This window comes from Monodelphis domestica, chromosome 4 (assembly GCF_027887165.1).
Source record: "Monodelphis domestica isolate mMonDom1 chromosome 4, mMonDom1.pri, whole genome shotgun sequence".
Taxonomy (NCBI): Eukaryota; Metazoa; Chordata; class Mammalia; order Didelphimorphia; family Didelphidae; genus Monodelphis; species Monodelphis domestica.
In genome coordinates, this window is record NC_077230.1 from 74,437,052 (window position 1) to 74,448,864 (window position 11,813).

At 39.5% G+C, this 11,813-nt stretch overlaps 1 pseudogene; it reads left to right on the forward strand.

The window, feature by feature from the left end:
• Positions 1–8,740: 8,740 nt before the first annotated feature.
• LOC130458949 (uncharacterized) lies at positions 8,741–11,311 on the forward strand (annotated as a pseudogene).
• The last annotated feature ends 502 nt before the right edge of the window (positions 11,312–11,813 follow it).

Genomic DNA, 11,813 nt, shown 5'->3' on the forward strand with positions numbered 1-11,813 from the left:
TACAACTTCAAATCCAGCCTCATACTTATTAGCTCTGTGACCCTGGGCAAGTCACTTAACTCTGTTTGCTTCCATTTTTTCATCCTCAAAATGAGCTGGAGAAGGAAAGGGCAATTCACCCCAGGATCTTTGCCAAGAAAACTGCAAATGGGGTCATGAAGAGTGGATGCAACTGAAAAATGCCTGAACAGAAACAAATTTTTGAATCCAAATCCTCCTGACCCCAATCCTGACATTCTTTTCCACTGTACCACCTAGCTATATGAAGCCATAAAGTATATATATATATATATATTTATTTATTTATTATTATTATAATATAAATATGTTTATGTATTATATATACATACATACATACCTAGGGAACCCTGGAGCAATTGTGCATTTCAATATTCAAAAATAAATGGTTTCTCCACCTGGAGCTAAGGCAGTTGGGAAGAATGATATGGCAGGGGCTGGAGTAAGAGGGCCTCAAGGTTGGTAATCACATTGAGGAGGTGTGTAGGCCATCCAGAAATCACTGAGCAAGAAGTAGCTGAGCAGAAAGGAAGTGTGTGAGGTAGGCAGAACAGTGAAGTGGCTAGAGTGCTAAACTTGGAGGCAAGATCTAGGATCAGATCCCACCTCCCTGCCATTTCTCATTTTCTTGTTTTTCTTGGAATTTGGGGGCTTTTGTGCTTCTGTGGAGTTTGCCATCTCTATCTGAGTGGGGAGGACTAGCTTTTTATATATGCTTGGCATCAAAGAGAAAGCTGGAAAGAAAAGGGGCAGCTGGGTAGCCCAGTGGATGCAGAGTCAGGCCTAGAGACAGGAGGTCCTAGGTTCAAATCTAGCCTCAGACACTTCCCACCTGTGTGACCCTGGGCAAGTCACTTAACCCCCATTGCCCAGTCCTTACCGCTCTTCTGTCTTGGAACCAATATGTAGTATTGATTCCAAGATGGAAGGTAAGGGTTTAAAAAACAAATAAATAAATAAATAAACCCAACTGGACAACCTAAAAAAGTTATCTGAATGAAGCCTTAACTCTTAAAATAAAGAAGTCCCAGTTAATTTGATTTGTAGGCAATGTATTAGGCAGATTGTTTAAGAGATTCCTACCAGGTAGTTGAGCTATTTAATATGATTGGTTATGACTTAGCCATAAGCTGAGGGTTGTAAAGAAGTATCCACTTATGGGGCAATGAGGTGGCTCAGTGGATAGAGTGCCAGGCCTGGAATCAAGAAGACCTTGAGTTCAAATGAGATCTCAGACTCTGGGCAAAGTCATTTAATCCTGTTTACCTCAGTTTCCTCATCTGTAAAATGAGCCGGAGAAGGAATCCCCAAACCACTCCAATATCTTTGTCAAGAAAACCCCAAATGAGGTCACAAAAGGTCATACATGTTGGCTGAAATGATTCCACAAAACTCGGAAGACATTACACGTATGCATTCCCTTCCTATAGCTGTACAATGATGTAAGAGTACCAAGTATTTAACTAACATCCAAACTCGTAGTAAATGAAAGACTGGCCTTGGAGCCAAAGACCTGCATTCAAGTCCTGTCTGATGCCTACTATCTATATGGCCACAAGCCTTTAATTTGACCTCTCCATGCCCCAAGGATATTCTCTCAAAGATAAAAATTGTAGGTGTTGTGTAACAGTTAATTTAGTCTCTTGAATAAAAGTATTATATTTTTAGAGGTTTATTAAGATTATTAGAAATCAAGGATACAAAATAATAAACCACGTGCCCATGGCTGAAAGCCAAATTCAGAACCCCTGCGTTTAGTCTACTCACTATATCCTTGCAATCTCGGAGAACAGGAAGAAGAAAGAAGTAGGCATTACAGCCAGTTTAAATATAAATTTTGATCTTGCCCAGGTGGGGATCTCAGGTGAGATTATAGGGAATTCTGGGAAGTACCAAGGACTTCTGGGGATTGAAGTCTGGGCTTCAAATCTCCATCTTTACATTGCCACACAAGGAGTTTCCTACACGGATCAAGTAATAGGTCTGGGGACTTCCAGTCAAGATGGCGGCTTAGAGAAAGCTAAAGTTCAGATCTCCGGAAACCCTTCCCTACCGAACTCAAACTATATGCTCCTAGGGCACCGAAATTCAAAACGAACAACAGCATAGACCCCGGGAATCCTCCTCCTGGACCTGGATCAAAAGGTATGCCGCCCCCCCCCAAAAGCCAGAACCCGAGATCACTTGGACCTAAGGGGTAGGCAGAAGGAAGGTCCCAGGACCCATCCCCCCCAACCCAGAGCACCGAGTCCAAGGCAGCAGAGGGAACCTCAGAGCCTCAGGGCCGGCTATTCGGAATACTGCTTCCTGAAAACAACCTGGCTCAGATGAGGGGGCACCCAACACAGACAGCAGGGAAACAGAGAGAGATGGGGGAACTTGTAATCCCCTGGCTGGATCCTTCCATCCGAGTCTCACGGAAGGTCCCTGCCTCAGGGCATACTCAGTTCAACCCAGGGAAAGCTAATCCTATCAGGAGCCCTCGGAGCTCCTGGAAGCTGCGGCCCCTCCCCCTTCAGAGTGCTGGCTCTTCTGGCCGGCCAAGGCACAGAAACAAACACCCCGCGGAAAGGGCCAAGCCAGGCTCAGAGTGTGGAAGTAAGGCAACAGAGAAGCATCGGGAGGGAACTGAGGAGGGCAGTAACATGGAAACACCAGCAATTCCTGGCTTTCCTGGGAAGACAGAACAACAACTGCATAGAACAGACAATCTACAATCTTCCTGGGGCTAAAACCTCTGAACACCAGACAGAGATAAGAAAAGCTAGTCCTCCTCACTCAGATAGAGATGGCAAACTCCACAGAAGCACAAAAGCCCCCAAATTCCAAGAAAAACAAGAAGAAGGGGGCGACTTTGGAAACATTTTATGGAGAAAAAATACAAAATACAGAGGAGATAGAAGAGGAAACACAAGCAAATGCTCTGAAACCTTCCAAAGGAAATGGAAACTCTCCACAAACCCATGAAGAATTTGATTCAAAAAGGATCAAAAAGATGGAAGCCTTCTGGGAGGAAAAGTGGGAAATAATGCAAAAGAAATTCACGCATCTACAAAACCAGTTTGACCAAAGTGAAAAGGAAAACCAAGCTTTAAAAGTCAGAATCAGGCAACTCGAAGACAATGAGCAAGAACTAATAAAGCACAGCCAAAAGACCAAGAAATTAGAAGAGAACATAAAATATCTCACTGACAAGGTGACAGACTTGGAAAATAGAGGGAGAAGAGACAATTTAAGAATAATTGGACTACCAGAAAAGCCAGAAATAAACAGCAAACTCGACATCTTAATACAAGATATAATCAAAGAAAATTGCCCAGAGATCCTAGAACAAGAGGGCAATACAGGCATTGAAAGAGTTCACAGAACACCCTCTACACTAAATCCCCAAAAGACAACTCCCAGGAATATAATTGCCAAATTCCAAAGCTTTCAAGCAAAAGAAAAAATCTTACAAGAAGCCAGAAAAAGACAATTTAGATATAAAGGAATGCCAATCAGGGTCACACAAGACCTTGCAAGTTCCACTCTGAATGACCATAAGGCATGGAACATGATTTTCAGAAAGGCAAGAGAGCTGGGTCTTCAACCAAGAATCAGCTATCCAGCAAAACTGACTATATACTTCCAAGGGAAAGTATGGGCATTCAACAAAATAGAAGATTTCCAAGTTTTTGCAAAGAAAAGACCAGAGCTCTGTGGAAAGTTTGATATCGGAAAAAAAAGAGCATGGAATACCTGAAAAGGTAAATATGAAGGAAAGGGAAAAGGAGAAAAATGTTATCTTTTTCTTTTACTCAAACTCTCTTCTATAAGGACTACATTTATATCAATCTATCTATACTAACATGTGGGGAAAATGTAATGTGTAAATGGGGGGAAAGAAAGACCAAATACAATAATCTTTCTCACACAAAGATTCACATGGGAAGGGGAAGGGAAGAAAACTCCTATAAGAAGGAGAGGAAGAGAGTTTTTACTTAAACCTTACTCTCAGGGAAATCAACTCTGAGAGGGAAGAACATCCAGATCCATTGGGATCTTGAATTCTATCTTACTCAAGGGAAGGGAGAAGGGAAAACCAAGGGGTGTAGGGGAGAGGGAACACAAAAAAGGGAGGGAAGAAGAGGGGGGAGGGGGAGGGAACAAAAAGGGAGGGACTAGAAAGGGAAACATATCAAGGGAGGGCACAAGGGGGACTGATTTAAAGTAAATCACTGGACTAAAAGGTAGAGCTGAAGAAGAAAGGTTAGAATTAGAGAAGGATATCAAAATGCCAGGGATTCCACAAGTGACAGTCATAACTTTGAACGTGAATGGGATGAACTCACTCATAAAACGTAGACGAATAGCAGAATGGATTAGAACCCAAAACCCTACCATATGTTGTCTTCAAGAAACACACATGAGGTGGGTAGACACCCACAAGGTCAGAATTAAAGGATGGAGTAAGACCTTCTGGGCCTCAACTGACAGAAAGAAGGAAGGAGTGGCAATCATGATATCTGATAAAGCCAAAGCAAAAATAGACCTGATCAAAAGGGATAGGGAAGGTAATTATATTTTGTTAAAAGGGACTTTAGATAATGAGGAAATATCACTAATCAACATGTATGCACCAAATAATATAGCACCCAAATTTCTAATGGAGAAACTAGGAGAATTGAAGGAAGAAATAGACAGTAAAACCATATTAGTGGGAGACTTAAACCAACCCTTATCAAATTTAGATAAATCAAATCAAAAAATAAATAAGAAAGAGGTAAAAGAAATGAATGAAATCTTAGAAAAATTAGAATCAATACACATATGGAGAAAAATAAATAGGGATAAAAAGGAATACACCTTCTTCTCAGCACCACATGGCACATTCACAAAGACTGACCATACATTAGGTCACAGAAACATGGCACACAAATGCAGAAAAGCAGAAATAATAAATGCAGCCTTTTCAGATCACAAGGCAATAAAAATAATGATCAGTAATGGTACATGGAAAACCAAATCAAAAACTAATTGGAAATTAAACAATATGATACTACAAAATCATTTAGTTAGAGAAGAAATCATAGAAACAATTAATAATTTCATCAAGGAAAATGACAATGGCAAGACATCCTTTCATATCTTTTGGGATGCAGCCAAAGTGATAATCAGAGGTAAATTCATATCCCTGAGTGCATATATTAACAAACTAGGAAGAGCAGAGATCAATCAATTGGAAATGCAAATTAAAAAAAAAACTCGAAAGTGATCAAATTAAAAACCCCCAGCAGAAAACCAAACTAGAAATCCTAAAAATTAAGGGAGAAATTAATAAAATCGAAAATGATAGAACTATTGATTTAATAAATAAGACAAGAAGCTAGTACTTTGAAAAAACAAACAAAATAGACAAAGTACTGGTCAATCTAATTTAAAAAAGGAAGGAAGAAAAGCAAATTAACAGCATCAAAGATGAAAAGGGGGACATCACCTCTGATGAAGAGGAAATTAAGGCAATCATTAAAAATTACTTTGCCCAATTATATGGCAATAAATATACCAATTTAGGTGATATGGATGAATATATACAAAAATACAAACTACCTAGACTAACAGAAGAAGAAATAGAATTCTTAAATAATCCCACATCAGAAAATGAAATCCAACAAGCCATCAAAGAACTTCCTAAAAAAAATCCCCGGGGCCTGATGGATTCACCAGTGAATTCTATCAAACATTCAGAGAATAGTTAATCCCAATACTATACAAACTATTTGACATAATAAGCAAAGAGGGAGTTCTACCAAACTCCTTTTATGACACAAACATGGTACTGATTCCAAAATCAGGCAGGTCAAAAACAGAGAAAGAAAACTATAGACCAATCTCCCTAATGAATATAGATGCAAAAATCTTAAATAGGATACTAGCAAAAAGACTCCAGCAAGTGATCAGAAGGGTCATCCACCATGATCAAGTAGGATTTATACCAGGGATGCAGGGCTGGTTCAATATTAGGAAAACCATCCACATAATTGACCACATCAACAAGCAAACCAAGAACCACATGATTATCTCAATAGATGCAGAAAAAGCCTTTGATAAAATACAACACCCATTCCTATTAAAAACACTAGAGAGCATAGGAATAGAAGGGTTGTTCCTAAAAATAATAAATAGCATATATCTAAAACCATCAGCTAATATCATCTGCAATGGGGATAAACTAGATGCATTCCCAATAAGATCAGGAGTGAAACAAGGATGCCCATTATCACCTCTACTGTTTGACATTGTACTAGAAACATTAGTAGTAGCAATTAGAGAAGAAAAAGAAATTGAAGGCATCAAAATAGGCAAGGAGGAGACCAAGTTATCACTCTTTGCAGATGACATGATGGTCTATTTAAAGAATCCTAGAGATTCAACCAAAAAGCTAATTGAAATAATCAACAACTTTAGCAAAGTTGCAGGATACAAAATAAACCCACATAAGTCATCAGCATTTCTATATATCTCCAACACAGCTCAGCAGCAAAAACTAGAAAGAGAAATCCCATTCAAAATCACCTTAGATAAAATAAAATACCTAGGAATCTATCTCCTGAGACAAACACAGGAACTATATGAACACAACTACAAAACACTCTCCACACAACTAGACTTGAGCAATTGGAAAAACATTAACTGCTCATGGATAGGACAAGTCAATATAATAAAAATGACCATCCTACCCAAACTTATTTATCTATTTAGTGCCATACCCATGGAACTTCCAAAAAATTTCTTTACTGATTTAGAAAAAACCATAACAAAGTTCATTTGGAATAACAAAAGATCAAGGATATCCAGGGAAATAATGAAAAAAAAAACACAAATGAGGGGGGCCTTGCAGGCCCAGACCTCAAACTTTATTACAAAGCAGCAGTCATCAAAACAATTTGGTACTGGCTAAGAGACAGAAAGGAGGATCAGTGGAATAGACTGGGGGCAAGTGACCTCAGCAAGACAGTACACAATAAACCCAAAGATCCCAGCTTTTGGGACAAAAATACACTATTCGATAAAAACTGCTGGGAAAATTGGAAGACAGTGTGGGAGAGACTAGGAATAGATCAACACCTCACACCCTACACCAAGATAAATTCAAAATGGGTGAGTGACTTAAACATAAAGAAGGAAACCATAAGTAAATTGGGTAAACACAGAATAGTATACATGTCAGACCTTTGGGAGGGCAAAGACTTTAAAACCAAGCAAGACATAGAAAGAATCACAAAATGTAAAATAAATAATTTTGACTACATCAAATTAAAAAGCTTTTGTACAAACAAAACCAATGTAACTAAAATCAGAAGGGAAACAACAAATTGGGAAAAAATCTTCATAGAAACCTCTGATAAAGGTTTAATTACTCAAATTTATAAAGAGCTAAATCAATTGTACAAAAAACCAAGCCATTCTCCAATTGATAAATGGGCAAGGGACATGGATAGTCAGTTTTCAGATAAAGAAATCAAAACTATTAATAAACACATGAAGAAGTGTTCTAAATCTCTTATAATCAGAGAGATGCAAATCAAAACAACTCTGAGGTATCACCTCACACCTAGCAGATTGGCTAACATGATAGCAAAGGAAAGTAATGAATGCTGGAGGGGATGTGGAAAAGTGGGGACATTAATTCATTGCTGGTGGAGTTGTGAATTGATCCAACCATTCTGGAGGGCAATTTGGAACAATGCCCAAAGGGTGCTAAAAGACTGTCTGCCCTTTGATCCAGCCATAGCACTGCTGGGTTTGTACCCCAAAGAAATAATAAGGAAAAAGACCTGTACAAGAATATTCATAGCTGCGCTCTTTGTGGTGGCCAGAAATTGGAAAATGAGGGGATGCCCATCAATTGGGGAATGGCTGAACAAATTGTGGTATATGTTGGTGATGGAATACTATTGTGCTAAAAGGAATCATCAAGTGGAGGAATTCCATGGCGACTGGAACGACCTCCAGGAATTGATGCAGAGGGAGAGGAGCAGAACCAGGAGAACATTGTACACAGAGACTGATACACAGTGGTATAATCGAACATAAGGGACTTCTCCATTAGTGGCGGTGTAATGTCCCTGAACAATCTGCAGGGATCTAGGAGAAAAAAACACTATTCATAAGCAGAGGACAAACTGTGGGAGTAGAAACACCGAGGAAAAGCAACTTCCTGACTATAGCGGTTGAGGGGACATGACAGAGAAGAGACCCTAAACAAACACTCTAATGCAAATATTAACAACATGACAATGGGTTCAAATCAAGAACACATGTGATACCCAGTGGAATCACACGTCGACTATGGGGGGTGGGGGGGGGGAGGAAAAGAAAATGATCTTTGTCTTTAATGAATAATGTATGGAAATGATCAAATAAAATATTATAAAATTAAAAAAAAAGCAATAGGTCTGGACACTCCTCTACCACTCTCACCAAAGGAAGGGAAAAAAGAATCTGAATTTCTCTGATCTAAAGGCTTAAGGACTTGCTTTCTATTTTTAATTCTAGGACTCAGCATGTCAATAATGCAAGAATGACAACTAAGATATACCCAAATTGATGCTCAGTAGGTCAACAAAGTCACATGGATTCAGCTAAAGTTGCTTATGCCAACTCCCTCCCACCGCCCCCCCCCAACACTCCTCAAAGACGTGCTGATCAGACCTGAGACAAGGAGGACAAATTCATAGGCATGGAGCTGTTGACAGATTCTCACCATCTGACATACCCCGCCAGCCCCCGCCGGCCCCTCAGTTATCATATAAAACCAGGAATAGGCATGTGGATATGTGGATTCTGGCTGCTTGCCTCAACTTAGGAGGGTTATTACTATGGAAAAACGAACCGTTTTTTCCATTGGAACGGTGACAGGACCAAGTGAACTTTTTGTCTATCATGTTGGAATACTGTACTCTGTGCCTGCCTCCCATGTAAAATGTGTAGGTCCAAATGGAATGTCTAAATGAATAGACGGACGGCTTGAAGGAGGCATTGAGAGACATCTCTGGCATCCTGCCCACCTTTCTCTGAGGGAGACTTCAGTTCCTGCCTAGAAAGGAAGTGGAGAATGGGCCATGAGGCTAGCCTCTCTTTTTTTCTCTCAGAGATACTGGACTACAACTATATCTCTCTATTCCCCTAAATATTGCTTGCTTCAGACGTGTTTGGTTCAGAATAAAAAGCTGTCTTCTTGGCTGCTATCTTCTGGTGGGGATGGTTCCCTAAGTTCATACCCATCAGCTTGGCCCCTTCCAATCAAGCATTGATTACAGAAAAAAAAGTTGTCCCAAATAATGAATTGAGACTAAACTCTTTAATGCAGGCTGATAACAAACAGAAATTGGAGATGTTCTCCAGATTAGAATATGCCAGAAAATGCAAAGAAACTATTGAGCTCTTTAAGTGGGAGTGAGACTTGATTCTGTTCAACCAAATAAGGTCCCAATGTCATCCAAGGAGATATTTCCCTCAATATCTTGGGAGGCAAAATGGAAGCGAGAGAATGTTGAGGAGCTGCTTTCCCCTACATGAGAGTCTGCATGAGAGGCTTTTTCTTTCTTCTCCATGGAGTCAGTCCTAAAGAGTGTCTGGAACCACATAAGCCTCTCTTAAGGAAGGAATCAAGAATGTCTGCTGTTTCTAAAGCTCTTGTACTATCTCTGCCCCCTCATATGGGAATGCCTGCTGTTTCCAAAGCTCTTGTGCTATCTCTGCTCCCTCATATGGGCAGGCAATGTTCAATCACCTCTTTCTCTTCCAATTAAGAATGTCTTGTGCAACAATACTCCAGACTGGGTTGGGAGGCTGAGTAATACATAAATTAGACTTCATCAGAACTGATCCATTTGTATCTGAGACCAGAGCTGGCAGTGTCTTGGCTGTATGTGCTCAGGAGAGCAGAGATTCTTCAATGAGGGACCCATTACTCTATGTGACCTTGCAAGAAGTAGAAAGAAAACATGGGCCCCAGTTGGACAGATTATGGAAAGAGACTCTCTCATGTCCCCAGACTAGACTAAGTGAGTAAATAGCTGAAAAGGTTACTCTGAATATCTACTCATCAAGCAGAACACCTAGGAAAGCAGTAATTTCCTTCTCCTAAAATGACTTGGGCAGGGGAACCCCTGCCCTTCTACAGGAAACAGAAAAGGCAGTCGAGCTAAAATTTTAGGAAACTGCAAGAGAAAGAGGGAGAAAAGAACATTTTCTAAACATCTATAACTTTCATCGTTCTTCCTTTAACTTGAACCTCCCACCAGAGGGGAAAAAAGCAAAAGTGGTTAAAAAGGGGGATGGGGTAGTAGGCTATATTTGGAGACAAAAGGGAATGGAATCCAATCTCAAACCTGCTGCTTAATATTTGTGTGACTTTGGGCAAGACACAAATTGTATATTGAATTCCAGAGAATAGGAAGGAGAAATAAGAAGTTTTTCTTAAATGAGCAATGTAAAGAAATGCAAGAAAATAATAGAATGAGAAAGGCAGGTGATCTCTTTAAGAAAATTAGAGTTATCAAGGAAATAAACATTTCATGCAAAAGTGGGCCAAAAAAAGACAGAAATGGTAGGGACTCAAAGGAAGTAGAAAGATTAGGAAGATATGGCAAGAATGCACACAGAAGAATTATGTAAGATCTTAACATCATTGATAACCATGGTGGTGTGGTTACTGATCATTATTCCAGTTATCCTGGACAATGAAGTCAAGTGGGACTTGGGAAACATTGTTAATAAGGCTCGAGGAGGTGATGGAATCCCACCTGAGCTTTTTAAAGTCCTAAATGATGATGCTGTTAAAATGTTGTATTCAATAGACCAGCAAATTTGGAAAACTTAACAGAGGTCATGGGATAAGAAAAGATTATTTCATGTTCCAATCCTAAAGAAGGGCAATGTTCAAATTACTGAACAATTACACTCATTTCATATACCAGCAAGGTTATGCTGAAGATTTTGCAAGGTAGATTTCAGCAAAATGTGACCCCCAAATTAGCAGAATTAGGCTAGTTTTCAAAGAGGCAGAGGAACTGGAGACCAAATTGCCAACATTCACTGGATTATGGAGAAAGCCAAAGAGTTCCAGAACAATTCCTGCCTCATTGACTACACTAGAACCTTTGACTTTGTAGATCACTACAGAATATGTGGCAAGTGTCTAAAGAGATGGGAGTACCAGATCACCTTGTCTCCTACAAGACCTATATGTGGGCCAAGAAGCAACAATCTGAACTAAATGTGGAATAATCGATTGGTTTAAAAATGGAAAGGGAGTGTAGAAGGCCACATATTGTTCTTTATTTATTTTACTTATATGCATAGTATATCATGTGAAATGCCACTCTGGATGAATCAAAAGCTGGAGTTAAGGTTGCCAAGAGAAATATCAACAATCTCAGATGTGTGGACAATACTACTCTGATGGCAGAAAGTGAAGAAAAATGAAGAAGCCTTCTGATGAGGGATAAAGAGAAGAATGTAAAAGCTGTCTTGAAACTTAACTTAAAAAAAAACAAAAAACTTAAGATCTTGGCAACTGGCCCCATCACTTTCTAGCAAATAGAAAGAGAAGAAATGGAAGCAATGTCAGATTTTTATATTCTTGAGCTCAAAGATCACCGCATTGGGCAACTGCAGCCATGGAATTAAAAGGCACTTTCTCCTTTGAAGAAAAGTTATGGCAAATCTGGCCAGCATGTTAAAAAGCAGAGATGTCACCTTGCTGTCAAAGGTCTGAATAATCAAAGCTACATTTTTTTTCAATAACA